The sequence below is a fragment of the Carcharodon carcharias genome, chromosome 12, assembly GCF_017639515.1.
Source record: "Carcharodon carcharias isolate sCarCar2 chromosome 12, sCarCar2.pri, whole genome shotgun sequence".
Lineage (NCBI taxonomy): Eukaryota > Metazoa > Chordata > Chondrichthyes > Lamniformes > Lamnidae > Carcharodon > Carcharodon carcharias.
The window spans coordinates 90752142-90760647 of NC_054478.1; the positions used below are offsets into that span (position 1 = coordinate 90752142).

The 8506-nt window shown below is 41.2% G+C and overlaps 1 protein-coding gene across 1 annotated transcript in view; it reads right to left on the bottom strand.

Annotated features, from left to right (window-relative positions):
- pde1a (phosphodiesterase 1A, calmodulin-dependent) overlaps window positions 1-8506 on the bottom strand; it is a 522967-nt gene that overhangs the window by 433930 nt on the left and 80531 nt on the right. The window lies entirely within an intron of this gene.

An 8506-nucleotide genomic window follows, 5' to 3' on the forward strand; every position in this document is an offset into this window, starting at 1 on the left:
AAAGGTTTCTGAGGAAAATAAAAGCTCATGGTGTAGGGGGTAATATATTGGCATGGGTAGAAGATTGGCTGGAAAACAGGAAACAGAGGGTTGCCATAAATGGGTCTTTTTCTGGTTGATGGGATGTAACTAGTGGTGTGCCACAGGGATCAGTGCTGGGGTCTCAATTTTTTACAATTTATAGAAATGACTTGGCTGAAGGAATCAAAATATGGTTGCTAAATTGCCTGATGGCATAAAGGTAGGTAGGAAAGTAAGTTGTCCAGAGAACATAAGGAGGCTACAAAGGGATATAGATAGGTTAAGTGAGTGGGGAAAGATCTGGCAAATGGAGTATAATGTGGGCAAATTTGAAATTGTCCTTTTTGGCAGAACAAATAAAAAATAGCATATTATCTAAATGGTGAGAGATTACAAGGTTCTGAGGTTCAGAGAGATTTGGGTGTCCTAGTGCATGAATCATAAAAGGTTAGTATGCAAGTGCATCAAGTAATTAGGAAAGCTAATAGAATGTTATTGTTTATTGTGAGGTAGATTGATTACAAAAGTAGGAGGGTTATGCTTCAGTTGTACAGGGCACTGGTGAGGCCACATCTAGAGTACTGTACACAATATTTGTCTCCTTATTTAAGGAAGGATGTAAATGCATTTGAAACAGTTCAGAGAAGGTTTAATAAATTAACACCAGGAATGGGCAGGTTATCTTATGAGGAAAGGTTGGACAGGCTGGGTTTATATCCATTGGAGTTTAGGAGAATAAGAGGTAACTTGACTGAAACATGTAAGATCCTGAATGGTCTTGACAGTGTTGAAGAGGAGAGGTTGTTTCCTCTTGTGGGAGAATCTAGAACTAGGGATTACTGTTTAAAAATAAGGAGTCGCCCATTTAAGATAGAGGTGAGGAGAAACTCTTTCTCTCAGAGGCTCGTGAGTCTTTGAAACTCCCTTCCTCAAAAGACAGTGAAGCAGTCTTTAAGTGTTTTCAGGGCAGAGGTAGCTAGATTCTTGGTAAAGAAGGGGCTAAAGGGTTACAGGGGGTAGGCTGGAGGTTACAGTCAAATCAGCCATGATCTTATTGAATGGCGGAGCAGGCTTGAAAGGCCAAGTGGCCTACTCCTGGTCCTAGCTCATAAGTTTGTATGTTCGTGGGAGGAGGTCCAACAGGATAGACAGGAGCGCAGGAGCAGCTCGCAATGAGACACTTCACCCACATGTACTTCTTGCGGCCACAATGTCTCATGCACCTCCACTTTATAAAGGAGGCTGTCACCAAAATATATCACCTGCTGCCATATCTCCTCTTGTATCAGGACATGAACAGCACTGCCTGTGACACTAAAGCATGGTCCGAACCTTTAGGTCACAACTCCTTTCAGGCTGCAAGTGAATCAGGGACACCTCCCAGTTTATTGGATCAGAGAGGTCACTGAGGTTCTCTACAACCGGAGGAATATTTACATCTCTTTCTCCATGGACAGAGCAAAGCAGGATGAGAAGGTGCTTCACAAGCATTACAGGCCATCCCAGCATGCAAGGTTCCATAGACTGCACACACATCAGTTGGGGGTCCTCATCACCTATCTGGTATCTTTGTCAATAGAACAGGATTCACTCCCTCAACATCCAGCTGATACTTGTTAGGGTCAAATCAAATGACCCTTCATAATCAGGAATTTGGGTCTTCATTTCCTGAAGTAACATAGAAGCCTCAACATTTTCTGTGCCTGAAATGAAGAAAGGTACAAGCATTAGCTTGTGGTGTGAAGAGAAAGCAAAGGAAGGGATGGCTGGTGAAAGCACCTGTGCCTGCCCATGTCATGCAGAATCAGATGGTGAAATTCAAATTCAATAAAAATCTGGAATTGAAAGTCTAATGATGACCACAAAACCATTGCCGATCGTCGTAAAAACCCATCTGGTTCACTAATGTCCTTTAGGGAAGGAAATCTGCCATCCTTGCCTGGTCTGGTTTACATGTGATTCCAGATCCACAGCAATGTGGTTGGCTCTTAAAATGCCCTCTGAACAAGGGCAATTAGGGATGGGCAATAAATGCTGGCCTAGCCAGCGATACCCACATCCAATGAACGAATAAAAAAAAATGTCAGGTGGGATAGAAGTAAGTAGGGAAAAGATGTGAAGAAACCCTGCACAATTGTCTCCTCCGGCATTGCTAGTCATGACGTCCAATACTCTACCCTTGACTGTGATGACCAACACAGCTTTTTCTCAGAGGGAAAATGCATAGAGGTGGGCTCTGCCTCCTCCAGTTGTTGCTTCTCATCTCAGGTTGTGGATGATCTTCTGCAGAGATTTCTAAATAACACGGGCATCATGATCGGATAACTCATCTGCAGTGACAAATGTGAGGTGTGGGGAAGTGGTAACAGTGTGTGAGTAAAGGAAGAAGAAGGTGCCATAAAGCGTGTTGAAATAATTGCACAAAGATGAAGGGGAGGAGGGGTTTCAAGTATTATGAGTAGTGAGGCTCGAGGTGGTATAGGCATGAGGAAAGAATAGTTGAGGTGAGACACAAGATTCTTTCCTTGACAACTAAGCTGAGGTCATGAAACCCCTTTCAGTACTGCAGCCATGCTTGGTGAGCTAAATTGCATTCACTAGTTCAGCCAATTCTTCCCATTGGTGATGCAGGAATTGCCTGCAGGCCTTTCTGCTGCCTGGGATGGGGGCGGGGTTGCAGGCAAGAGGCTCTCCCTGTTCCAGGGCCTCCAGGGCAGTATTACATAAGCGGAATAATCTGTCAGTGCTTCTTCCAGACACAGGTTTGTTGTGTTGTTTTTTCCTGTCTGCCCACCCTTTCTGAGGTGATGTCTGCCTTTAAATTGATCCAACTAAGTGTAATCCAGGATTCCCAAACAGGTGTACACTCAATGAATAGTCTGGGTAAGGTTGGCTATATGCCTGTTACATTATAATGAGGTCCCAGCACTACTCTCACGTGCTGGCTTGGACCAAAACAACAGGCATATGAATCGCAAACGCCTTGGTGCCCGTTTTAGACCATAAAGTACAAGAGTAAAGAAGTAATTATCAATTTATAAAAACATTGGCGTTTTGAACCCCCTATTATGAAAACATCATTAAATGAAACCGAATGTTCAATGTGGATTTTCCAGGGGTAGGAAATTATAAGAGAAGACTTGAGATACTGGGGCTATTTCCATTGAAGCAGAGAGGCTAAGATTTATTAGAAGTTTTTAAAATTATAAAGGGCTTTAATAGAACAAATAAGTAAGTGAAATTTCCTCTGGTTTGGGAGCTGATGCGAGAGTCCATAATTTAAAATTATCATGAAGGGATTTAGGAAAGAGATTAGAAGTAACCTCTAAAAGAAGGAAATGTTTTGTTGTAGGGAGCAGTGTCAAAAGGAACCATTGGCTAGGATTCCGGCCCCGTCATGGCAGGACCCACTGTGGGAGATTCAGTGGCCCAGCCAAAAATCCATTGACTTTCAATGGGACTGGACGATCCTGATGGGGGGGGCGGCGAGGCTGGAAAATCCCACTCATTGTTTCACTTAAGGCAAAATTGGATAAATATTTGAAGCATTAAAAGCAACAGGGAGATTGAGGAAGTGGATTAGTTTTGAATTACCTATCAGAGATCCAATGGCTTCTCCATGTGCTATAAACTTTACATTGAGTGTACAACACAGAAATTGGTCATTCTGCCCGACTGATTGATGGCAGCATCGACGCCCCACACAAGTCTCTTCCCATCCTACTTCATCCAGCCCTATCAACATACTCTTCTATTCCTTCCTCTATGGCTGTTCCTTAAATGTATTTATATTATTCACCTCCTTCTGGTAGCGCAATCTATATTTTTACCAGTTGTTGGGCAAAGGAGTTTCTCCTGAATCCTCTGTTGATTTATTACTATCTTGAAGTTATGACTTCTAGCTTTTGACTCCACAAGTTGAAACAGTTCCTCTAAGCCAATTCTAACAAACACTTTTATTATCTTAAAGTTCTTGATAAGATCCTACTCAGTCTTTTCCATCTTCTAGAGAAAAGAGCCCCATTCTGAGTTTTATGTTTTCATACATTGTTCCTTTCAAACCCCACCCCCTGCCCCCCACCAAGGAATCTATCAAACCACAGGTTCATTATAAGACTCAGCAAAACACTGGCCAGAGCATTGCTATTCTGAGCTGGTGCCTATAAAGCACAATGAACATTTCTGTAACTCTTCAGGGTGAAAGGTGTTCCTTTTAATGTAACTTTGTAGTAGATAGCTCACAATAAAGGGCAACATTCTCACAAGTTGTCAATAACTTTTTCTAAAATTGTGGAATATTTTTGATATATTTTTGTTTGTATCTTAGGTCCCACTGGGCAGAATCTGCTCTCATACATATTTGAATGATGTAGGATTGTTATTAGTTTACCATATGTTTCTGTGCATGTTTTCCAACATAAAAAAATGACATGGATCAATGGAACATCTGCACTCATTTTGAAAAGCATTAGGATAATACTGTTACGTAACAGTTTTGGATTGCTTTTATATGATCCTTGTATAAATTTAAGCCTAATAATGAAAGTAATAAATAAACATGACATTCATATTTTATTGCCTTTGAAATGCAATTATTGTCCTGTTTTGTATTAAAAGTTCTTTTTGAAAAACGTATTAAAAAAAACTCATAACAAGTGATGCATAACTTTTCAGTGCAGTTTTACAACTATGAAAGATATAATTTAATTAATTTCAAACAAAGCATTTTTTGTAAATTAATATTTCTCTTCATATGAGAAAACACCGCTCCCCGTCCCAGCTCGTGGACTGGGTGGTAATGGAGGCAGGACCACCATGCATACTGCTCAGGGGCATTTTATTCTGGTCCTGCCTCCATTTGGTTCTGAACATACCATGGAAATCCAGCATCCAGTGCTAGATGAGCAGAAATTTCCAACAATTAAACATTGAAACGACCAAAGCTATTGTCTTTGGTCCTTGACACAAACTCTGTTCCCTAGCCATTGACTCCAGCCCTCTCTCTGGCAACTTTGTAAGGCTGAAACAGACTGCTGCAATCTTGGTGACATATCTGACCACAAAATAAGCTTCTGATCACTTATCTTCACCACCATTATGACCACCTATTTTCACCTCCATGGCATCTTTGCCCAGCTCGGCTCCTGCTTCGGCTCATCCATTTCTGAAACCCTCATCCAAGCCTTTGTTATCTCTAGATTTGATTATTCCAATGCACACCTGGCCAGCCTCACAGGTATCAAGTCCCATTCACCCATCATCCCTGTGCTTGCTGACCTAGATTGATTGCTGTTTAAGCAACATCTCGATCTTAAACCTCTCGTCCTTGTGTTCATGTCTCATCCCTCCCTATCTCTGCAATTTCCCTCAGCCCCATAATGCTCTCTGATATCTGTGCTCCTTTAATTCTGGCTTCCTGAGCATCGCCAACTTAAATGCTCCACCCTTGGTGGTCGTGCCTCAGCTGGCAAGCTAGATTTTCTGAAATTCCCTCCCTCCAACTCACTTTCCTCTTTAAAAATATTCCTCAAACCTACCTCTTTGACCAAGCTGCTAGTCATTTGTCTTAACATATCCCTGCATGGTTTGGTGTCAAATTTTGATTTAAACAGCGCTTGTGAAGGGCTTTGCAATGTTTTATTATGTTAAAGATGCTACATAAATACAACTTGTTGTTGTTGGTTTGCTGCCTGTGGGAATACTTCAATATGATTTGTTGCTTACCCTGCTTAATGACATCAGTATTACTGAACAGTTGACTTGGCATCAGATTCAAACTGACATTTTGGAAGGAGAAATTCACGCAACAGAGATTGCTAGATCTTTGTGCGCAGCTTACTTTGAGGTCAGTGGTAAGTGCTGTTGCTTCGTCACTGACTGTGAAACCTGAGCCAACGGGAAGAATTAGGATGCATATATTTGCAATGAAGCTTCAAAGAAACATCAGAGAATATCTTCAGGTACTTTCTATAAAAGATTAACAAACCATAACTAAACAATCTTAAAATAAAACATACAAAGGAGTTATTTCCTGCAGTCTTTTTGAACTTGTCATAGCCTGGTGAAATGGTTGAGGCAACAAGGAGGGGAACCAAGCTAACAGAGCCTCTGTTTAACCTGACAACCTATTTAGACCACTTTCCAGAGAAAATGTCTCAGCAGTGACATTAAAGAGAGAGACTAGGTTTGTGGTCAACATGATTATGATGTTCTGGATTCCAGACAATTCATAGCTAAGTAAAAGGGGAAAGCCAAACTATAATTTACTTTACTTCAGGATCCATCATTGCTATGATAGGGCAAACTGGTTAAATGAGGGGAAACAATATTTTAAGGTATTGTTCTGCTGAACTTTTTTTTACTACTTGCACAGTGGCTTAATTAACAGAATTAAGGCTGAAGTATTTGCAACAGCCTTTAACCATAAGTGCCAAGTGGATAATCCATCTTGACCTCTTCCAGAGGTCCCTAGTATCACAGATGCCAGTCTCTAGCCACTTTGATTCACTCCATGTGATATTAAGACATGGCTGAAAGTACTGGATACTGCAAAGGCTATGGGCCCTGACAATATTCCAGCAATATTACTGAAGATTTGTGCTCTAGAATTTGCCATGCCCCTAGCCAAGCTGTCCCAGTACAGCTACAACACTGGCATCTACCCAGCAATGTGGACAATTGCAACCAAAAGCAGGTCAAATCCAACCCGGTCAATTCCTGCCCCATCAGTCTACTCTCCATCATCAGGAAAGTAATGGAAGGTGTCATCAACAGTGCTATCAAGCGGCACTTGCTCAGCAATAACCTGCTCATTGACGCTCCGTTTGGGTTCCGCCAAGGCCACTCATCTTGACCTCATTACAGCCTTAGTTCAAACATGGACAACAGAACTGAATTCCAGAGGTGAGGTGAGAGAGACTGCCCATGGGTAAAAATATATCATCTCTTTCGCGAGGTAGATTCTTTGAGTCTTCTAATGACCTTACATGGATTCTGGAGCTGGAATAACATCCTAGGTACAGTCCAAGATCATACGATCATAGGTGCCAGCTTCTTCACTAAGGGGCCAGGAGGGCAGGAGGTACTCTGAAGAATCCAATATGTGTGCCATGGCAAGACAAAGAACCATTTTGGAGACTACTGATATCAATGGAATTCCTTCATAGTTTCTGTACTCACTAGGATTTCTTTTCTTGTGTTTAGAAACCACACTTGCCCCCTTGAGCAAGAAACCATGCATACCTGAAACATAAACTCCTATTCAACAGCTTCAGAATTGACAGTTTTAAAGTGACTCATTGATTCCTGGCACTATTCTTGAAGGCGACTTCCATTCCTTGCCACCGCCCCACCCGCCTTACACAGAGCAGCAGCCAAACACTGACAGATGGCATACATGCATGACCTCCTTAAATACATCAGGCTCTGCCCCATATCTCCCTTGATACTTCCTACGTGTTTAGCCACCTTGCATTTGCAAAATGATCTTCTAAAGTACATCTCTCCCTCAAGGCTTGAAGTACTGGGACATTATGGGGTTCTACCTCATCACAACTCATCATGGAAGCCAGTTGATGGGGCAGCCATGTGAATAGAATGAATGCATTTCATAGCTACTCCTCCAGTCAAGTTCTATGCCTGTGGAAAAGACATTGCTGTAGTATTTTAGACAACCTCAGGAGAGCAGCCAAGGCACTTTGCCTAACTTGAATTCCATCAGCGAATGCTGATACATGGACACAGTACAAGAAACATTGATGTTTACCGTGGATAAAGCTTGAGTAATTTGCATTTTGATAATAGTTTCCTTGGAAATTTTTTAAAAATGTATGAAAAATGACCATTTCAATTGAGAACAAAACTAAGGACATGAAGCAAATCTGTATAAATGCTTACTAACCATGCTGCTCATCTATTTAGTAACTGGTTTCCCTTGAGCCATCAGAAATATTCTGCAATTTCATTTAAAACTGCAACTGGCCTTATATGTTCACCAGGAGGGTAATATTTAGCCTTTTGATGCTTTGAAGGATTTCCAGGATCCTAATCAGCACAATAAAAGGACTAAATCAATGCATGACTAGATTTATATAGTGACAGGCCATTATGCCTTTTCATATTAAAAACTTGAGCCTTAATTTCTTTGCAGCTTTTGCCAATTGTGCACTGTAACTATGACAGAAAATTCACAGAAACCGCAGATAAACTGCAAAACCAGACATTTTGCCGATCTTCCATGGAGGTTACAGCGACCAATCAAGAGAACCTTCAAAGAAACTCCAGGCAAGTATGCCTGGATATCAATATTTGAAGATTTACACATATGACACAAAACTTTGAAAATAAATTGCTCCCATTTCACTTGGGCTTTATTCCATTCAATTTATCTGGTTTATCTAGAATACTTCTGCTGTGATTTTTCAAAGAAAAAACAATTTTGTGTTTTCCACTCACACACTGTACAGCTGGAACAGGTAGTGATTGT